The following is a 22,646-nucleotide window of genomic DNA, read 5'->3' as shown; positions in this document are numbered from 1 at the left end:
TCCTGTGCTTGCCTGCACAAGCCTGGGCCTGTGGGTATTCAGTCAGAGCCATTCTTAACAAATTGCAAAATCGCAAAAAGTATATTTTTATATTTATTTGCATTTCAAGTTTTCAAGAGGAAGGAATTATTTTTCCATTAGAAAATCTTCCTTTCTTCTCTCCTTCCCTCCCTCCCTCCTTCCCTTTTCTGTGAACCCCTTCACTTCCTCATCTTACCTTCACTTCTTTCCTGCCTTCTTTATTCTATCATCTATTTGTCTATCATCTATCTATCTAACAATCATTTATCTATCACCTATATATCATCTATCTACTAATCATTTATCTATCATCATTATCTGTCTTCTATCATTTATATACCAAACATCTATCTATCAATCTCTCTCTCTCTCTCTCTCTCTCTCTCTCTCTCTATATATATATATATATATATATATATATATATATATATCATCTATTTACCAATCATTTACCTATCTGTCTGTCATCTATCTATCTATCTATCTATCTATCTATCTATCTATCATCATTTATCTGTCTATCATCTATCATCTGTCTATCTATCATCTACCTATTTTTCATCTCTCTATCTACCTGTCTGTCTATATCTATCTACCTATCATATACTTATCTATCATCTATCTATCTATCTATCTATCTATCTATCTATCTATCTATCTATCTATCTATTTTATAGCAACTATTATCTATTTATCATTGATCAGTCTATCATCTCTGTGTTTTGCCTGTAAATGGCAGTGAAACAAAAGATGTCTGTATGACCAACTCTCTGAAACATGTGTCACCTTGGGAAATTATTCTGTACTTTTCAAATATCTGTGGTCCAAGGCAGTGTCTTCCGTTCTTTGCCCCAACATCAGTATGGAACTTTCTCTTTCTCAACAGTGAATGACTCTGTGATCATCTTGTGGAGGGAATCACCAGTCTCCAGGCACAGCGCAACATCATAGCCTCCTCCATGTTTCCAGCCTCTGCACCTCTATGTTTCTATGTATCTCCAGGTTCAGATCACAGGCCATGCCTTTCACGGGGGCAGCACATGTGTGATGGAACAGAACACTTCAAATAGCCTGGAGAAGACAAGGGTTTCTTTTCCATGCTCAGGCCTTCATAGGATATTGAAGTCAACTGTAAAGCCTCTGAGATGAATATCAAAGAGTCAGTGTCAGACCGGGCAAATTCAAAAAGTTTCTATAGTAAGACACCAATCTTGGAGATAGTTATCCCTTCCATGTCTCCTTCTGTCATTAAAAACAGCCCAATGAGGTAGACCTGGGAGGCTCCTGGGGGACCAAATAAGAAGTCAGGCAAATGGGCATGATAGAGGACCTGTTTTCCAACTGGCTTGTTTTCTTGTGAGTTGAGGGAACTATAAACAATTAGGAGAGACTTCCCTGAGCTCAACACGCAGGAGACTATAGAATCTTTTAGAGCAAAGCACCAAAAAATAATAAATAAACCTTTTACTTTATAACAGTTTAAGCTCATAGAATTGCAAAAGAATTACAGAAAGTCCTTCCTTGTCCTGTATCCAGTTTCCCTGTTAACTACATCTCATTTTAATATGGTACATTGGTCACTATTAATGAATCAGCACTAATTATTTTTTAATGATTGCTATTAAAGTAGATCTTTAAAACTATTTTACTATGCTTATTTAGTGGTGTGTGTGTGTGTGTGTGTGTGTGCAGAGCAGAAGAAACTTGCAAGAACAGTTTCCTTTCTTCTATATGTGGGTTCTGCGGATTGAACCCACGTCAAGCTTAGCAGGAAGCACCTTCACCCAGCGAGCCATCTTGCTGGCCTTTGAGTGGTATAAACTGAGGTGCATAGTTCATTCCCATTTCCTTACTTTGGCCTTACTATAATTTTTCTGTTCCAGGAGCCTGTCAGGGATTCCATATTAAATTCCTTTGCATGTATCCTTTGTTCTAAGGCATATTCCCTTCCTTCCTTCCCCTTTGCCCCCTGTGTGTGTACACGCACTCACACACACACACACACACACACTCACACACACTCACACACATTCACACACACACACACACACACACACACACACACACACACACACACACACACACACAAACCCTTTTGCCAAGAAGGAAAGCACTGTGCCAAGTTGAGTACTATAGCAGGAGGTAACAAGCCCCTACCTCCTCCTCCATGTTTCCAGACTCTGCGACTCTATGTTTCTATGTGTCTCCAGGTGCAGATCACAGGCCATGCCTTTCAGGGGGGGCAGGGGGAGGAGGGTGAGGGTGGGGGCTCTGAGCACTCTTCTCTCCTTCCAAGCCGATCAAAGCATGGTCTTGTAAAATACGTGTAGTTTCCAACCCTGTGCTCTCGGTTTTGGTTTTGTTTTAACCTTAGAGACAAACGCTGTTTACTCTCTCACCCTCTGCAAAAACTTCCTACCGTGACTCGTTTTGGAGAAGGGTCTCCCTTCATCCTGCTTTTTTTTTCAATGCCCCTCTGAGCAATGAAAGCTTTGGGTGGATTCACTGTGCAAGAAGTGGAGTCAGCTTGCTGTCTGTGAGGGGAACTTGGAGCATGTAGAACACAGTCTCATAGGCGGCTGCTTAACAGTGAAACCTTTGGAAATGTGTTCGCTGCAGAGGGCTGTCTTTTGACTTCATTCATTTTCCTTATCACCAAAGAAAGCCAGAATGGGAGAGCTGGCCCTCACAATGTCATAAAGTTGTTAAAAGATTAGAAGATGGAAGGGGAATCTCGGGCCTTTCTTGGGAAAAACTAGGGTCCCTTGGCTTCGGACACTGGGTATAGTTTTTCCATGCAGTCTTGGGGAGGGGGGCAGGGGCGGGGGCGATGCAACCTAGGCAGGGGGCATGTTAAGATAAGTGGAGACTTTCTGGGGATGTGGTTCAGTTGGTAGAGCACTTTGCATCAAACACCCACAAATCCCACTTTCAGTCCCCAGCACCACATATACTAGGTCTGTAATCCAATAGCACGGATGCAGAGGCATTCAGATGCTAGGTCATCTTCAGCTACACAACTGGTTCACCCAGGGCTATGCGAGCCTCTGTCTTACAAAAATAAGATAAAATAAAAGTGACGAAAACCCACAGAGCCAGCTGTTTCGGAGAAGCTGTTGGCGGGTGGAAGGGACCAGTGTTTCTTAGTGGATCATACAGACCATTTGTTGTGAGAAGAAGGGAGCGGGGAATCTAATGCTCTGCGCACTTGGGTACTTAGATGGGGCGGGGGGGGGGGGGGGGCGGGGCTTCCCCGGTGGTTGGAATATTTATGAACATAGGCAATGTGTGCTTCCTCTTAGCTATATCTTCCATCTCACCGGCATCTGACGATTGTTTATGCAAAATTTCCACAGAACTATAACAGAAATTTATTTTCTCTCTCTTGATTTAACCCCTTTCCTCTCAGCCACTTGTTTCTCTTTCTGTTTCTTGTCATCTTTCCTCCTGACCTCCCTCTCTTTCTCTTCAAGCATCTATAGGAATTTGGCCATCAGCTAATATTTCACCTTAATGCTGCCATTTCTCTCCTTACATCGCACATGTTTCAAACAAATCCTTGAATCTGATTTTCTGATAACATTTTTCCTACCATCCTACAATAGTTGTACCGTGTGTGTGTGTGTGTGTGTGTGTGTGTGTGTGTGTGTGTGTGTTGTCTCACTAGCTGGTTTTGTAGCTGTAATGTGGAGATTTTCAGAGATTAACTGGGGAGTTCAACTATTGTAAATCACTTGCAGTTACTCTCTAATATTCACGTTAGCTAAAATTCAATTGCTTTTTTTTCTAATTAAAAAGCTGCCACCTCTATTTAGGACTTGCTCTAGTATGCTGTCAGAGATCTCCCAACACTTCAGCTTACCTGAGCTTTTGGGATTAGAGTGTTTAGAGCCATTACCAGAAAGGCCATTTTATGTGACCCCTGGTTTCAGACACAATAGTTATTGTCCTGCTCTGAGCTTAGTTTTCAGGTCAAGGGACAGTGTCTACAATGACGAGTTCCCTGGGGGAGACCAGATCCCTGACTGACACTTGGAAGAGAGAATCCATACCTCGTCAAAGTCTTACATCCAATGAAGCAGCTCTCCTGGGTTTAGTTGTTGGCGTGCTCCAATTTTCTACCCTAAGCATGTTCATTTTAAGGCCAGAAGACCATGGACAAAGAAGACGTTGAAGAATAGGAGGTAATGACAGAAGGAAGCATAGGGAGAGGCTGAAGTCCAGAGTGAGTATATTGTTGTCATGAGCAAGACCATGTTAAGGACCCCTGCTCTGTGTCTACATGTTGACAGTCTGTGCAAAAATCAGCAACACTGCTCAACGACACTGCTCCCTGCATAGGCCCCTGATCAAGACTGCCTCATGCCTTTTCATGTGCTGTACAGGATAGACAAGCTGGGTTTCTAGGTTGTGTAGTAGGGACCCTCCACCAGAGTGGGCAAAACCCACCAGATCCCAGATTTTCTGTATGTATCCCTGTCATTTCTTTTTCCCAGCATCATCCCTGTCAGGTTTCCAGGACCAAGAGCGTGATATGGCCAGGAAGGCCACAGGTGATGATGTGTGAGCATCTTACTGTAATGCCCTCAAGCCCCACAGCATTTCCCTCGGTGAGTCTTGCCTTCTCCACGGATGTTCTGGGTTCCTCACCCTGGTGAAGGCTGAATTGGCCTTTCTTAAGTATAAAAAGGCTTACTGCAAGCTCGGTGGTATATTGGATTGTAATCACAGCTACTTGGGAGGCTGAGGCAGTGGGATTCCTGGAGTTGGGGCTAATCTGTGAGCCACAGGTCCCTGTGAGAAACCCTGTGTCAGACAGCTCCTGAGGAACACCTGAGATTGACTTCTGGGTTCCACATTCACACACACACACACACACACACACACACACACACACACACACACCCATGTATACATGTACGGACACACAAAAGCACAGTAAAAAGAATCCTAACTTGTAGCTCAGGGATGCAGTACTTGTCTCCTCCTTAACAGAGCAAAAGCATTCACGTGGTCTTAACTAAACTCATTCAAGGATTTCTGAACGAGGTAGAGAGAAATAGACTAGCCCTGAAAATAAGTATATTTCTTCTTTTAGAAAAGAAAAAGTGACTGTATATGAAAGACAACCATTTAAAACCAATATAAACCAGTAGATGCTCTCTTGTTATTTCTTTTTACTGTTTTTTAAATTTATTTTCTTATTTATTCATTTGATGAAGGGATTGGTATTGGCTCAGGATCCCCAAGACCATGTTCTCAGCACCAGGGAGATTTATTTGACCCAGAGGGACAGAAGACAGGGAATAGAGACAAAGACAAGAGATGGAGGATGAGGAAGAAGGGGAAAGGAACAGGGAGGGGGAAGAGGGACATTTGATTTGTCCCAGAGGACAAAAGACTGCCTCTGGATAGAGAGGTAACACATAGGAAAATGGCAGTCTATAATGGTAAAGGGCAAACGACATGTTAGACTGAGGCATTTAATTTTAATTTAACATGTTAATTAGGTGAGCCAAGGAGAGCTTTGGATTGCTGGACTTCAGTATTTTGATAGCTGGACCTTGGTAGTCAGCCTCCTCAGGGAGAAGGAAGTCGTCAAATAAAAGAATAAACCTTAGGGGATAGCTTTAGGAATGTAATCAAACACTTTTTAGCAAGGCAGAGGGGATCGGGGAGAAGGCTTGCCAAAGCTGTGTTTGCCGTGCTTGGATTAGCTAGAGTCCATTTATCTGATATGGAAGGTCTCTCTCCATGCTGTCCACTCTGGCTTTGAGCTTTGAGACTGTGAGTTCCAGCCATTCTCATGCTTCGGTCACGTGAGAAGCTTAAGCTACAGGTGTGTGGCATGGTGCCAAAGTCTTTTTAGTTTTTACGTTAATGCTTAAACTTCTTTTCCTAATTACTTGTCACAGCTAACTCATCTCTCCTCAGAGTCCATATGAAAATCTTCCAACCGTCTTCACACACCTGCTTAGCAATCAGTACTGTGCTTAATTCATTCGTATCATAATTTATAATACACTGACCGAAAGCTAGAGCTTCTAAAAGGTAGGCCACTAATGCAGGTGCCTTCTAACATTTAGGGACTGGCTATAGATGTTTAGAATGATTTCAAAGGATTTTTTAAAAGGTATTTTTCAAACACTAGACAAAGGCAGGTTAAATAATTTAAAATGTGTATCCTTTACCCTAATTGCTTGAGGCTTGTAATGTGAGAATTTGGGGTTTCCAGGCTAGGGATGCTATGGTGGTTTGAATGAGGATGACCCCCAAAGACCCGTATGCTTCAATATTTGACCTCCCCTTAGTAGAACTGTTTGGGAAGGATCAGAAGGCGTGGCCTTGTTGGAGGAAGTATGTGATTGGGAGTGGCCTTGAGGTTTTAAAAGCCCATAGTATTCCCAGTGTGCTCTCTCTGCCTTATGGTTGCCTTTCAGTATGTAAGCTCTTAGCTACTACTCCAGAGCCATGTCTACTTGCCTGCTCCCATGCTCCCTGGCATGGACTCATCCTCTGAAACTGGAAGCGACAGTAAACTCTTCCTCCTGAAGTTGCCTAGGTCATGGTGCCTGCCCAGCAATAGAAAAGTAACCAAGGCAGAAGTTTAACTTGTAACTTGAATGCTGCTTTTCTTTTTTTTTCCATTTTTTTATTAGATATTTTCTTCATTTGCATTTCAAATGCTATCCTGAAAGTCCCCTATACCCTACCCCCCACCCTGCTCCGCTATCCACCCACTCCCACTTCTTGGCCCTGGCATTCTCCTGTACTGAGGCATATAAAGTTTGCACGACCAAGGGGCCTCTCTTCCCAGTGATGGCCGACTAGGCCATCTTCTGCTACATATGCAGCTAGAGACATGAGCTCTGGGGGTACTGATTAGTTCATATTGTTGTTCCACCTATAGGGTTGCAGACCCCTTCAGCTCTTTGGATACTTTCTCTAGCTCCTCCATTGGGGGCCCTGTGTTCCATCCAATAGATGACTGTGAGCATCCATTTCTGTATTTGCCAGGCACTGGCATAGCCTCACACGAGACAGCTATATCAGGGTCCTTTCAGCAAAATCTTGCTGGCATGTGCAATAGTGTCTGTGTTTGGTGGCTGATTATGGGATGGATCCCCGAGTAGGGCAGTCTCTGGATGGTCCATCCTTTTGTCTTAGCTCCAAACTTTGTCTCTGTAACTCTTTCCACGGGTATTTTGTTCCCTATTCTAAGAAGGAATGAAGTATCCACATGTTGTTCTTCCTTCTTCTTGATTTTCTTATCTAGACTGGAATAATAAGGACCTCGAGTCTGTTAGGTATGTTTATACAAGGGTAGCCTCGTGTACTGAATTGTAATTTAATTTGAACATTCATTTTTTAAAGAAGGAGTAGCCCAGGCTGACCTTAAATCGGAGGTTCCTCTGCCTCAACCTTCCAAGGGCTGGGATTGCAGGCATCTACCACCATGTCTCCTTTGACTAATTTTTATACAATAACTATTTAAGGTAACAAATGTTCAGTGTTTTCCTCATAGGAGAGAATGAACCTGTAGGTTCTTCAAACACCAAGTAAAAGATACTGTAACTACCTCCCAAGGGACTCAGAAGAGAAGGCCATCCCTGTGAGTGTGAAGTGGTGGTCAAGATGCCGTGGAAAAACACACCTGCCTGGAACAGATCCCAGTCTGAAGCTTCCCCGCTTAGCTTCCCAACGGGGATTTGGCAGCCAGCATCATTCACTGTGCTGCTGAAGCTCAGAGCTGTAAGTCAGTGCCTGTTTCCAGAGGGCTGTTGACCCTGAATTCTATGCCTCCCAATGCCCTCATGAGGATCACAAGATAGCCCTGAAAAACACATGCCAGGTAAGGCTCAACACCATAACATGCTAGTGTGTGAATCTGGCGATTAAGCGCTCTCTTTGTTCAATTGTAGCAAAAGTGTTCTTACAGATACCTGGGATTCAAGCTAGTGGGTTATTGGCAACAATGGAGAAGTTTGAGAGTTCAATGAAGGGCTTAAAAGCAGGAGCAAACCTTAAACTAGGATGTGAGGTAAGACAGGATCATACTCCAAACTCTGAACCAGCTAGCCCTGCATATGCAACATTCAACAGAGACTCTGTCTTCCGTAAGGTAGAAGCTGGAGACCAACACCTGAGGGTGTCCTCTGACCTCCATATTGACTGTGTGATGAGGCACATGCATGTCTTGGCACACACCCACTCACATATACAAAGACTCACACACAGACATACACAGATTTTTTTTTTTGAAGCAAGGGCAGCAAGGATAACATTTATAAGAAGGAGTACATGTAGTTTCTTTTCCCCTCTTTAATGCTTAGGTTGTGTAGTGGTTTGTATATGCTCAGCCCAGGGAGTGGCACTATTAGAGGGTGTGGCCCTGTTGGGGTAGGTGTGTCACTGCAGGGGATGGGTTTTCAGATCCTCATCCTAGCTGCCTGGAAGTCAGTCTTCTCCAGCAGCCTTCAGATGAAGATATAGAACTCTCAGCTATGCCTGCACCATGCCTGCCTGGATGCTGCCATGCTCCCACCTTGAATAATGGACTGAAGCTCTGAACCTGTAAGCCAGCCCCAGTTAAATGTTGTCCTTATAAGAGTTGCCTTGGTCATGGTGTCTGCTCACAGCAGTAAAACCCTAACTAAGACAGGATGTATGTGTATATGTAAGAAGTAGGGTTAGTTAACATGTTTCTTTTCTAGCATTTAAAATATTTATCTACTTTTCATTATGTGCATGTGTGCATGTATGTCTTTATGTATACTATGTGTGTGCAGGTGCTGTGAGTCCCGAAGAGGATGTTGGATCACTTGGACTGGAATTACAGGTGGTTGTAAGCTACCAGGCTTGGCGCTGGGAACTGAACCTGGATCCTCTGAGAAAGCAGTAGGGATTTGGAGTGCTAAGACATTTCTCTAGCCACAGTAAGAATTGTTTCTAAGAGTTTTCCACAGACATTTAAAGAACAATCCCTGGAAATCATGTGAGTGTTTCTCGTGCCTTGCCTACAGCTACAGTTGCTGCTCTAGCCCCACCTTTAATTATTTCCCCAACTTTCATGGCCCATCTACCTTCGAATATGTGTCTAACTGGATTTTAAAGTCCCAGAGGTTTGGGTCACTTTCCAATCATATCCCTTCACAGATGCGAACAGCGTGCTTGGTTCTAGGTTGATGCTGCTGCTGTATTCATTTGGGCTAGGGATGTAGCTCAGTGGTAGAGCACTTGCCCAGGATGGATGAGGCCCTGGATTTGTTCCCCAGCACTACAAAGGGACAGCAAGCAAACAAACAACCGTGTTCTTCCTTCTCGATGTTAATGAGATCACTAACTCTAACAGCTGTAGCCTTTTGCAGTTCTATTGGACGACCAGAGAGCATCACTCACAAAGTAACATCACATCTTCATACATCGGAAGAAAGAAGACGCCAAATGGATTTGTATGACTTCTGAGATACCTGGAGCCATGCGCTAAGTCACTGTGCCATTGTCACAAAGGTGAAAATATTGTGATCTGATCATTGTGTATGTACAACCTGATATGTATGACTAAAGCAAAATTGCACCTGAGCCCTCAACCACATGTCTCTGATTTCTACCCAGCTTGGTGCACCCTCCTCCTCAGGTCTCTTGTCTACCCTTGGAACACTGACACGATTCCGTCCTTCCTTCCTTCCTTCCTTCCTTCCTTCCTTCCTTCCTTCCTTCCTTCCTTCCTTCCTTCCTTCCTGTGTGTGGGTTCCTCTTTCTTTCCCATTCTCCCATTTTCCAATAAAGTAATTCAGTATCTTAATGTCCAGATTTCCTCCCTACATTTCTGAATGGACATCTTCATTTCTTTCAAAACTGTTCTTCTAAGTAAACCTCATATTTCCCCCATAAGCACCAAATCTTCTTTCCGTATCCCTAGTCTCACCGGTGATTTTATTGACAACTTCATTGTCAAAGCCACATGCCTAGAAGTGAACACCTTCTGCTTCCCACACCCCATGGACTCCATTACCAGGCTGTGTTCTCTAACCTCCTAGTTCTCTCCTGAATGTGTCTGCTTACCTTCTATTCTACCACCCCAGTTATGTCCGCTTAGAACAGTTGAGTCTCACCTGTATTATTTCAAGTCTCTTCCTGGTTTTCCTGCCTCCTGGGTTTATTTGTTTGGCTTTAGCTTGTTTTTTTTTTTTTTTTTTTTTTTTTTTTTTTTTTTTTTTTTTCAGTACAGAGTCTTTCTACATAGCCCTAGCTGCCCTGGAACTCACTTTGTACACTAAGCTGGCCTTGAACTCAGAGACCATCCTTCCTCTGTCTCCTGAATGCTGGGATTAAAGGCTCGTGCCACTATGCTAGGCTGCCTCTGTTTTTATTATATCTGGGGCATCTTTCTAAAAGAGACTGTCAGGAAAGGGAGTGTGATGGTTTGTGTATGCTTGGCTTAGGGCATGGCACTGAAAGAGGGTATGCCCCTGTTGGAATGGGTGTGGCCTTGTTGGATTAGGTGTGTCACTGAGGGTGTGGGCTTTAAGACCTTCATCCTAGCTTCCTGGAAGCCAGTATTCTGCTATCAGCCTTCAGATGAACATGTAGAACTCTTAGCTCCTCCTGTACCATGTGTGCCTGGATGCTGCCATGATTCCTGCCTTGAGGATAATGGCCTGAACCTCTGAACCTGTAAACCAGCCTCAAGTAAATGTTGTCCTTTTAAGAGTTGCCTTGGTCCTGGTGTCTGTTCATAGCAGTAAAGCCCTCACTAAGACAGGGAGGTAGCAGCAGTGGAGAGCAAGGGTGTGCCAGTGAAAACACAATATAGTGATGTGTATCTAGGGAGTGCCAGTCAGCTCATCCCTTTGTGAGCTTGCTTAGACAGTGTGGGTAAGGCATGCGCTTTAGCATAATCAGGATCACCATGAATTCTACTAGAGCAGCAAACAAGAATAAGGTTTCAAAATTTTAGAATAGCAAAGTCAGAACTTTAAATTTTTCTCACTAGCAGATATTAATCACACACAATAGGTTTCGTTATACTTTCAGAACATGCATGTAATATATTTGATCACGTGTAGACCCCAGTAACCTCCCACTGACTCCTTTTCTCTTCCCAGCTGGTCCCCTGCTTCTACTTGCAGAAATTTGTATGTTTTTAGGCAACAACATATCCTTGTTGTTTTTTGTCTGTATTATATTCTTGAAATATATATGTACATATATATAATATCATATCTAAGAATATAACTTTATTCTGGAATGTCAGTCCTGTCGTTAAATTATTAGCCACTTGGATCACTTTCCATTGAGTTCTGGATGCTCTGGCATGATCTGGAGCACATGTGGAAATGCACAGATGCAGGGACTGTAGACAAAGGGGGAAGGGGTCAGGGAACTGCTCGAGGCAGAAGTAAACTTCCAACATACCTGTTATGATAACTGTGCTTCACTGAGACCAGAGCTCCTATTAAAGACTGGTGCTTGGTTTTTTACACGATACCTGAAAATTACAGGTAAGCAGACCAGAAAACAAGAGTGAGACATTCCTGTGTCAATCAAAGATGACCAAGTATGTCTATTTCTTTGATCAGTTTCACATATATTAGAGCAAAATTAGGACCACAAAGTCCAAACTCTCCTGACACCCACGTCTCCCCCACGCCCATCTTCGACATTTGCTGTGATTGATTGAAAGTATTCATTCTGACACAGGATTCTCAGTGGCTGCCTAGCTATGCCCTTCTCGACCACTTTCCTTCCAGGTTTCAACACTGGGTTTTTCTTCAAGCATCCCCTGGTGTTGAATTTTTCTTCAACAAACATTGCCAGAAAAATAAGAATGCATTCTAGAATTAGAATTGCTATGTAAAATGTTGTCCATGTGCAGAAGACTTTTTAAACATGTTGTCAAAGTAACCAGAATAATTTGTTGTGTTCACCTATATTCTTACCAACAACTAACATTTTCTACCAGACCATAAGATCATTTTCATATTGGTATTTTACCAATTGTATCCATTGACTGACTATTGCCTCTTGAAGGCTAAGCTGCTGTATACTGCAAACCATTATTCTGAGTGTTGATTATTTCCCCATGAAGATACCATATCTTTCATTAAGTTTTAATAAGCTAGGATTATAACAAAATATTTCTTGACTTTTGTACTTCTGAAAGTACTATGGGAAAGTGAACAACGAATTCCTGGTTATAGATATTTTGAGACAAATTAATTTTTCTTATATTTTTGTTTTGATCTGAGCAGCCAGAAACAGCATATTCAAATTTAAAACTGTTTCTACATTTTCATTCTCAAAGGTTCAAACAAAGTGTGATTTGGTACCCAGTGTTCCAGGGAGGCATTGACTACACAACCCTTTTCTCCTGTCCGTGTGGCTTGAGCGAAGGTCTCTCTAACTCCCACGAAAATGCAGCCTCTCATGCAATCTGCTTTTCATTTGAGCCCCGAATGAAACATTGCAGCCAACTTGACAGTGTTCTTCGCTGTCAGTTACATTCAATTCCCAGGGTGCAACAGGATTTTCAGTCTTTTTTTTTTTTTCTTCTTCTTCTTCTTTTCTAATTTGTCCATAATGAAGAAACTCAAGAGTACTTAAACCGAGGAGAGCTTTTTATTTGACATTTTCTTTCACAGTGATGATTGGGCTGCAAGGTGTTTAGCGTGTACCAGCTTATAAATGCACTTCCTTGTGAAAAGGTGGTTGTCAAAGAGAGAGAGAGAGAGAGAGAGAGAGAGAGAGAGAGAGAGAGAGAGAGAGAGAGAGAGAGAGCTCTATCCTCTCCCAGCTGCTCTGGTTCCCAGGCTATTCATAAAGAGCCTGTCCCCTGCAGAAAGCTATTCTTGGTTTATTAACAGACAACAGAAAATGAAAACCCCACAGGAGGACATTAAAACACGGTTCTCAGAGTTTTGAGTGCAGCCTTGTAATGGGGTGCACTTTTACTGAACCAGAAATTGTTAGTAATAAAAGAATATTGGGGGAAAATGTTTAGATTTCCAAAGAATTCTAGAACTTAGAGGAGCAGTCTGGCTTTGCCGTTAAAGGTTAATAGCTGAGACTATATCATCAGCTGCAGTAAAATGGAAGTCTTAGTTATCTTGCTCCAAATAAACAGTTACCATTTTGAACTCATGAAAGATGGAGACCATGCTTTTTTTTTCCTGTAATTTAAAATAACAGATGAATTTCTTGGCAATAAACAAACGATTGCACTTTAAAATCTTGTAAATATTTTTTATAAGTCATCGAAATGAACAGATCACTTATTTCGACTGCCTTTTTGACATAGACCCATCTTTTCTGTAGACACGGGAAATAAATATTATTGTTCTTGATGACAATGCTGATGTTGCTCCAGACTGTTCATCATGTGTGTGCCATCCCTTACAGCAAGCTGAACTTGGAGCTCTTGTCTGTCCAAATCATTCCAGACTGTCCCCAAGATCTTTTGAGACCGAGGTGAATTAGAGATGATCATACCATGGTCTCGAGCTTTTCATCAGTTCTGAGTTGTGACTGTCCACTTAGTTTCTTCCAGGCTTCAATTGCATGATAGTCTTCTTTATATTGGACTCTTTTACATGATGAGCAATCACTGATGTCTACAGACGAGAATCTCACTCATTCTTGCTTGAGTCTGGAGAATGACCTCACCCTAGCTGCCAGAGGCTCCAAGGACATGGGATGCTGCTTAGTTGATTGTGTTCAGGAGACAACAGGAGTTTGTTTTCTTGCTGCTTGAACGGTCCCTGGAAAGATGGATGCATGTTTATCTGGAGAGCAATAGTACCAAGAACTCCTACCTTGACATCGCAAGGAAATATTTCTCTCCCATTTCTGCATTCTCTCTTCTGACACAATAAATTGAAAAAACCTGCTTCCCTTTGGTGGGCATATAGAGTGTCTCCATGTTTGATTAATACTCGGAAATCAGCCCTTCACTGATAGAGCAAAAGTCATATGATGGGTCCCAGATGTTTCTACGGATCTGTCAATCCCAGGCATAATAGATTACATCAGAGAAAACAGGACAGAACTTAATATTCTCCTTCTTCCCCTCCTCTCTCTCCCCCTCTTCTTTTTGTCTTCTCTCCCTTATTTCCCTCCCCTTCTAAGTTGGTCAGACATCACATTTTACGGAGTAAGTCACCACACAATTTAGTAACTACAACTGACTTTCAAGCAGGACCTTGGCAGGGTAGAACTATTTCAGGTAACATAAACTTGGGCCATGCTAGAAGTGGGAACCCAGACACTAGCAGAGGAGTAAGATTAGGAGCATCTTAACGAGTCTCCCTTGGCTCAGGTTGCTTTCAATAAATGCACTTGAAATGTCCATATGACATTGGTCAGACCCAGTTTCAACGTGAGTCTGTGAGTTGTGTCAACACCATTGTCATTTGCTCTTCTGGACTTTGAAGTGCCTTGGTGTTATTTGTCATGTATCTGAACATTTGTGTCCACGATACTTGAGAATTCAAGAGGAAATCTTTTCTTCCCCCTTGTTGGTACCCCCCCTCCTTTAAATCATGTCTGGCTTTCTTTCTTATGCTTCTTTTCAGGTATACTCACAGAGTTAGTTCTAGCAGTATAAGTTCATGTCCATCACAGTGGGAAAAGCATGGTGGAAGGAGCAGGAGGCAACTGGTCAACCTGAATCCACAGTCAAGAAGCAGAGAGGGTAAACTACTCTTCACAAATTAGAGATAATGATGGGCAAGAGGAATTCATCATCTGACTTCAAAGAAATCCTAAGGTTGTGGACAGCATTTGGTCCTCCTAGTGTGAAGCTGAGAGAAGGATAATAGCAGGCTATGAATCTCACTCTGTCCTCTGTGTGTGCATGTGTGTGTGGTGGGTGTGCATGTGTGTATGTATGTGTATGTGCCATGTGTGTTCATGTATGTGTGCATGTGTCTGTGTGTATGGTTTGTCTGCATGTGTGTATGCATGTGTGTGTTTCTGTGTGTATGGGGTGTTTGTGTGCATGTGTGTGTGTGTGCCATATGTGTGTATGATGTGTGTGCATGTCTGTGTGTATATGGGATGTGCATGTTTGTGTGCATGTGTGTATGTCTACGTGTATGGTGTGTGTGTTTGGTGTGTATGTATGCATGTATGTGTGTATATGGTGTGTGTGTTTGGTGTGTATGTATGTATGTATGTGTGTGTATGGTGTGTGTGCATGTTGTGTGTATGGTATGTTTGTGTGCACGTGTGTGTGTGTGTGTGTATGGTGTATGCATGTGTGTATGTGTGTGTTTCTGCTGTAGCACATTGACTGACAGTTAAGCATTCCTATGTGGCTGGTTTCTGGCTCTCCCCCAGACCCTGCTCAGTACTGTGGATCTGGGTTAGACAGCAGCACAGCACAGTAGCTCTGGAATCTATCTGTTTGAAGCCTACACTACACTGTCTGGGGGCGTCTGTGTACCATTAGATTCCACAGAACTCCTTATGGTGTGTGGGAGGCAGAATAGATTGCTGAACTTGCTATGACCATGGAGCTTAGAAAAATCCTTTTCTGATGGCAACTACTGTCTCATTGCACCTAAGCCTCTGGCCCACCGAAAAATGCTTGAATTGATAGTTCCCAATTAAAGGTGAAACCTGAGAGAGAACTGAGTGCATTCTAGAGCTATACACTAATATCCTACTCCAGGTTTTCACCTAGCTATAGGAATCTGGGACATGACGTCCATATTTGAGTGAGCCCCATGGAGGAATTGGGGCTCAGGCAAGACGGGAGAAGCATAAGAAGATTCTCTCAACTCTAGCCATTCATTCTGTTCATGATTTCACCCTGCAAGGATCATGAATGATGGGGACTAGAAAATGAGTGGACACTTTGGGTTTTCTTTTTGAACAGCCTTGCACTGTTGGGGAAGATTTGAATAACTCCTTGGTCCACTCCCCGTTCCAGAGTATGATATGCATGGGCACCTCCCACTGAGAGCTCTGTCCTGGCTACGACTTTGAATCACTTTGAATAACTCTGGGCACACTCTAAAGACAACTGAAGGTAGTCAGCAAGGTCCCCCTTTCCAGAAAATGGTATTTGCACTCGGAAGCCGGCTGCACTTCCCAATATCATTTGACTAAAAGACAACATCAGAGGTCAGACATGAATCATCTTACCCCAAAGCCCGTGTGTCTGTGACAGCGCAGCGCAGTGCAGCACAGCAGAAAGCCTCCCCACAACATTTTACTGTCTTACTGAATAGGGAAGAGAGGTCACTCCACCTTCTGTGGCGCACACCATGCTAAAGTGAGGGTCTAATAGACTGTGAGCTCAGATCAGTACCCACAGTGTTGGTTACCAAAGGCAGACTTTTGAACAAGACAAACCCCACAGAGCATGCTGAGTATATGAGTCTGATTCTGAGTCCTCAAGAAGACGATTCCGATTAACACTTGCCAGGCTTTGCCTGATCATAGAAATAATACCCAATCACAGAGAGGAAAGAGCCACAGGTAAACATAAGGAGAAAAATGAAAACCCCTGGAAGACGGATGTTATGGTGCAGATACTTTCAATCTTATAATTGTATATCTGTAGGTTTTTAAATAAAATCAAGCTAACATTATACACATATATAACATTATGTATATTATTTTTATATGACAGGTATACTTAAAAATTCCATTATTTCTGGCCAAGTGTGAATGACTTTGTAGAACTCAGACCATCTCTTCTTACATCACCATATCCCCACAGGAAGAGTTTCATTTCCTCTCGTGTTCAGGTCTCTGCTTAAGTGGGGCTATCATGCTGTTCGTTTTGGGTTGGTTCTGGCATACAGTACAGAACCATCTGTAAAACTGACAAGCTCAGAGACTTGTCTCCTTTGTCAGTTTCTCACCAGGAGTTTGCCATGAGGCCTCAGTGGTGGTGGGGGAGTAGCTTCCTGGGCTTGTGAGCCTTTTGCTCACTGCTTCTTAATGTCTGGAAGAGCTGCTAGATATCCACCTGCATGTATCGTCTTTCTGTAATGGTTGAGCCCTTCGTGGAGTTTACAGCTTTATGGCCAAATAGGTGAGATAACACCCTATTTCTAACCAGTAAGTGGGCATCACCAGCTTTTCCGTGGACAGTGATTATCTACCAGGATCTGGTGGCTAGCCAGGATTCATTGTCCTCAGATGAAAGATGAGGCACTGCTAGAAGCATTATTTTTCTCATAAATTTTAAAGGTATTTAGTTTTTACTCACATTTTATTGTGGTATATACGTACATATATGTGTATATTACAGTTGCCACTCTGAATCACCTAAATATGTACAATATCAGCTCATCTATAGTCTTAGATAACCATCGCCACACTCATTTTCTGAATACCTTATCTTATAGAACTGAAAATCTATACATTAAATGGCAATTCACCCTTCTCCCTCCATAGCACACACCATCCCACTTTATGTTTTAGATTTAAATGCAAGAACAGAACCCTAGGGTGTCATTCTGTGACCAGCTAATTTCATGAAACACAGTGTCCTCCAGGTTCCTCCAAGCCGTAGCCTGTGTCAGAACGCCTTCCCTTTTGAAGGATGTGTCATATTCTGTTGCATATGTGCACTTCACTTTGCCATCTTAGTCGTCTGCTGATGGGCACAGGTTGCTTTCATTTCTGGATATCTTGAGTGAAGATGTCCTGAGTATGGGTAAATATATGTTTCTTCATGACTCTACTCTCAGTTCTTTGGATTTGATAGCAGAAGTGAGGAGCAGCCATACCGGTTTCTGCATTGACTAAACCCATTTTACGTTCTCACCAAAGCATACACAAAGATTCCAGTTTTTCCCTATCCTTCTCTGTCTTAGTCAGGGTTTCTATTCCTGCACAAACATCATGACCAAGAAGCAAGTTGGGGAGGAAAGGGTTTATTCGGCTTATACTTCCATGCTGCTGTTCATCACCAAAGGAAGTCAAGACTGGAACTCAAGCAGGTCAGGGAGCAGGAGCTGATGCAGAGGCCATGGAGGGATGTTCTTTACTGGCTTGCTTCCCCTGGCTTGCTCAACTTGCTTTCTTATAGAACCCAAGACTACCAGCCCAGAGATGGTCCCACCCACAAGGGGCCTTTCCCCCTTGATCACTAATTGAGAAAATGCCTTAGAGTTGGATCTCATGGAGGCATTTCCTCAACTGAAGCTACTTTCTCTGTGATAACCCCAGCTGTGTCAAGTTGACACAAAACTAGCCAGTACATTCTCAAACCTTGATTTCTGTTGTAATGAGAGTAGACACTCATGTGGGGGTGGACAGAGTATATCACCATCATTTCTAATGTTTTCTTTTACAGGGCTAGAGATCAAAACTAGTGCCTTGTGTATGATAGGCAAGCACACCTCCACCGAACTGTGTCCTCAGTTTTTGTTACAGTTCTGGTGTCCCAGACCATCTCAGACTCCCTGTATATAGCCAATTATGACTTGTTAGACCATCTGGTCCTCCCTCCCAACTGTGATTACAGGTTTATGTGCTACTAGGGGATGGGACTCAGGGCTCTGTGTATGCTGGGCAAGCACTGTCCCACCTGAACTACATGCCCACTATCATATTTGCACATTTTCTTTGAGGAAAAAGATCTAGCCAAGTCTTTTACTCCTTTGTGGTTGTTTGAATAGGTTCTCTTCCATAGATTCTTGTGTTTGAATGCTTGGCCCATGGGGAATGGCACTACTAGGAGGTGTGACCTTCTTGGAAGAAGTGTGTCACTTTGAGATCCGTATGCTCAAACTCTGCCCAGTATGGGTACCCGCAGAGCATAGTCTCTTGGCTGCCCTTGGATCAACATTTAAAACTCTCAGCTCCTTCTCCAGCACCACATCTGCCCAGATGCTGTCATGCTTCCCACCATGAAAATAATGGACTGAACCTCTGAAACTGTAAGCCAGTCCCAAATAAGTGTCCTCTACAGGAGTTACCTTGGCCATGGTGTTTCTTCACAGCATGTTTCTTCACCTTAACTAAGACATTACTTTATAATCAGACAGTGTTGTGTTTGCTGAAGGCCTTTCCACAACATCTGTTTATTGCTCTGCCATCAGAAGCCATCCCAGGAGCCATTTTGGGTTCCAAGTTTAGCCTAAGGCCAGCAGTGTATCATAGCATCATGAAAGGTACTGATTTAATTAGACTTATTTACGCTGTTTTGTATTTTTCTAGTTAGAGCCCACAAACTGTCAAACTCAAGAGTATGCATAACTTTCTGATTTCCTCAGTACCAAATGAAGAATTCAGCTCATCTATGTTTCCTCTGTACCATTATCCACTTTAGCAATTGTCTGTGAAATTCCAGTTTTCAGCTTCCTAAGTCATAGAATATTGCATATCTTTTTGACATGTTAAAATGTAAATTTCATCTGCATTTACTTACTTAACATGTTTTGTGATTTGGTACTGGATGAATTAGCTTTAATGACAATAGGTAATTTTTGTTTGTTTTTTTTTAAAGCAGTCATTGATACAAGACATGGCATTATAATTCTTTCTATAATCTGCTGTAACAGAGCATTAGATAAAGTAAGGATAAATAGAAAAGAAATTTCTGTGAAAGAAAGTTTTCTGATGTCTTCATAAATAAGAGTAACTTGGCTGAAGACAAAATTTATTATAACACAAGTGAACTAGCCCAAACGTCTAAGATCGTTAGTTTTCATCCATTCTGGAACAGAGAGTGTGAGGCAGAAAGAATGACTCCAGGTCAGACTCCTGATCCAGTCTGACTGTTGTTTATGCAGAAACATCTCTTTTTGTGACTAAAGAAGCTAAGAACTATTTTCTTTCTTTGAGGAATTTTACAATATTTTTAATGTTTTTCAAAAATGTAATATAATATTTTACTTAAAAAGTTATAAGAAAAGGTTAATATAAAGAACATTCAGGTGGCCTTAACTCAGATTCACCTATGGCTCAGGTCAGACCCTGTGTGCTCTTCTCTCTCCCTCTGCCTTCTCTCTCGATTCCCTTCCCATCTTCCCCACTCCATTCCTAAGCACGTGTTTCTTTGAGACCATGAAGGTAAGCTATACATATCACGACCTTTTGTCTGTAAACATGGCAGTGTATATTGTCTAAGACTAGGGAGTTCATTTTTAACTTCTGGAAAATTAACATTGGAAAGTGTTTTGCTTTCTTTCTTTTAAGATGTATTTACTTATTACACACACATACACATATACATATATGTATACGGATACATATATGTATACATATGTGTGTATATATATGTGTGTGTGTATATATATACACATATACACATATACACACATACACACATACACACATATACACATATATATACACATATATACACACATATATATACATATATATATATACACATATATGTACATATATATACATATATATATACACTGTAGCTGTCTTCAGACATACCAGAAGAGAGAAGAGGACATCAGATCCCATTACAGATGGTTGTGAGCCACCATGTGATTCCTGAGAACTGAACTTAGGACCTAGTCCAGGGTCACACAATGTGTTTTGTTTCTTTGTCTTTTCACAGTCTCTCAGTAATACTTCAATAATTTTGGAACTTGTTATCTTTAGTGACATCAATATATTTTGAGGAGCATATTTTCTTTCTCTTTAAAATAAACATTTATCTTTTTTAATAAGTCAGATGGTTAAATACAAGTTTAACATTCTTAGATGGAAAGCCACATCCATGATGTGTACCTTTTAAAGAGTACCTGCTAGAGGCATGTGATGTCTGGCCCTCATAGCTTCTAGGGTTTTTCAATGACCATTAACCAATACTATCCCAGTGGATAACTTAAATGTGAACATTCTTATATTGCAGGAAGTTTGCTTCCAGAATAAATAGTTAAAAAGTATGACTGGTGAATTGAAGGAAACTGTTTAGATATTTACATTTTCCCCAAACTCCTTCCAAAACATTTAATATTCATTTGCTTTAGCAGCAGTGATGTAGAAAAATGTGTGCTCCTTCACAGTCTGGGAGTGTAGAATACATCTTTTCACATGCTTAGGGTGTTTTAAAATTTTTTTAATTGCTTGTTCATGTCTTTTCCTTATTCTTATTTATGATTCTGTCCCCTACTCCCTGCCCCAGGTTCTTTGTTGTTTCTTCTTCTTCTTCTTCTTCTTCTTCTTCTTCTTCTTCTTCTTCTTCTTCTTCTTCTTCTTCTTCTTCTTCTTCTTCTTCTTCTTCTTCTTTTTTGCTATCGAAACTATAATGTATGTTGCATTATTTTCCCCAGTGTGTCACTGATATCTCTTCTGAGTTTTTTCATCCATAATGCTTATTAAAATTATTGGTAGATGAGTTTATCCAGTCATTCTTCAGGTTCATGTGTGCATTTAATCACAGAGCAGTTTACCCAATAACCAAGATACAAAAGAATTCACCCACACTTCACCTGGAGTGGAATTTTGTTTTATTAATCTTTTCATCTTTGGTAGACTTGACTTTAATCATTTTAATAATCCTAAAACTTACTTATTTGTTCCTGCTTCTTTTTTATGTGCAGTGTGTGCAGTTTCTGAGAAGACCAGCAGAGGGCACAAGACTCCCTGCATCTGCACTTGCTGGCAGTTGTGAGCTTCCTGATGTGGGTGCTGGAAACCAGACTGGTCCTCCACAAGAGCCGCAAACGCTCTGAACTACTGAACCATCACTCCAGCCCTTGTCTTATTTTTGCTCACAATATATGGAAATCAGTTTCTTCATTGTTTAGTCACTGTGTTTTTGTACCTTGCTTATACATTCAAGAATTGGATTTTGATTATAAGAAAACTTGGGAATATTTTTCAATAGGTAAGTTAAGCCAAAATCAGGTTTTTTGAAGCTTGATCTCAATTCTGACATGTTATCTTATAATGTTATATTTTATCTGCTCTATTTGCTTTTGATTCATTCATGTGGCAGAGTTTTAGGAATGTTTGTCTTTGGACTCAAGTGTTCACTTTGCCTTGTTACTGTGTGTAGGAGCTTGACTGTTGTTGTTGTTTATTTGTTTACAACAAAGGGCATCCTGAAATTTTCATTTTATTCTACTTTGTATCACTATTTTTCAATGTCTTTCTGTTGTATTCATTTTACTTTATCAGGGTGTATACTTTCTATACGTTCTCCACACTGTCAGGCTTAGGTCTATGCTATAAGCTCATGTGAGTCCCTTTCCCATACTGTCTCTTGTCAGCTTTTGGTTGGGGCACGCCCCTCTTTTGCTAGCCAGGAAGAACTCGTGCACAGCAGTTCCTGAACTCTGGCGTCTTTAAGTCACTTTTCTATCTCTTTTTACCCCGGGGGACAACTTGTAAGGTATCATAACAAGTTTCTTTTCTGGGTTTCTTGAAAATACTCCTCCCTTGATGTCATTTCCTTCTGTGCTGTGTTTGAAGGTTGGTACTATTTTGTTGTTGTTGTTGTTGTTGTTGTTGTTTTGTTTTGTTTTGTTTTTGCATTTGAAGGTATTTTATCCCCCCACCCCCTCAAAAGCCCCGAGAACATATTCCTTATCCGTCTTTTGGACGCCATCATTTAGGCAATCTTTCCTTACCACCGCTTGGGTACTTTATTGTATAGATTCAATTGTTCTTTTACATCTGGACATTATTATTAG

General features: G+C 41.6%; 1 long non-coding RNA gene across 1 annotated transcript; it reads left to right on the top strand.

Annotated features, from left to right (window-relative positions):
* Positions 1–670: 670 nt before the first annotated feature.
* Positions 671–21,750, top strand: Gm51569. The gene is made up of 3 exons (XR_003947544.1): positions 671–9,531; positions 14,595–14,713; positions 21,552–21,750. It is a non-coding gene; the product is annotated as a predicted gene, 51569 (long non-coding RNA).
* Positions 21,751–22,646: the final 896 nt, after the last annotated feature.

The sequence above is a fragment of the Mus musculus genome, chromosome 8, assembly GCF_000001635.26.
Source record: "Mus musculus strain C57BL/6J chromosome 8, GRCm38.p6 C57BL/6J".
Taxonomy (NCBI): domain Eukaryota; kingdom Metazoa; phylum Chordata; class Mammalia; order Rodentia; family Muridae; genus Mus; species Mus musculus.
This window is presented reverse-complemented; position numbering and strand designations above follow the sequence as displayed.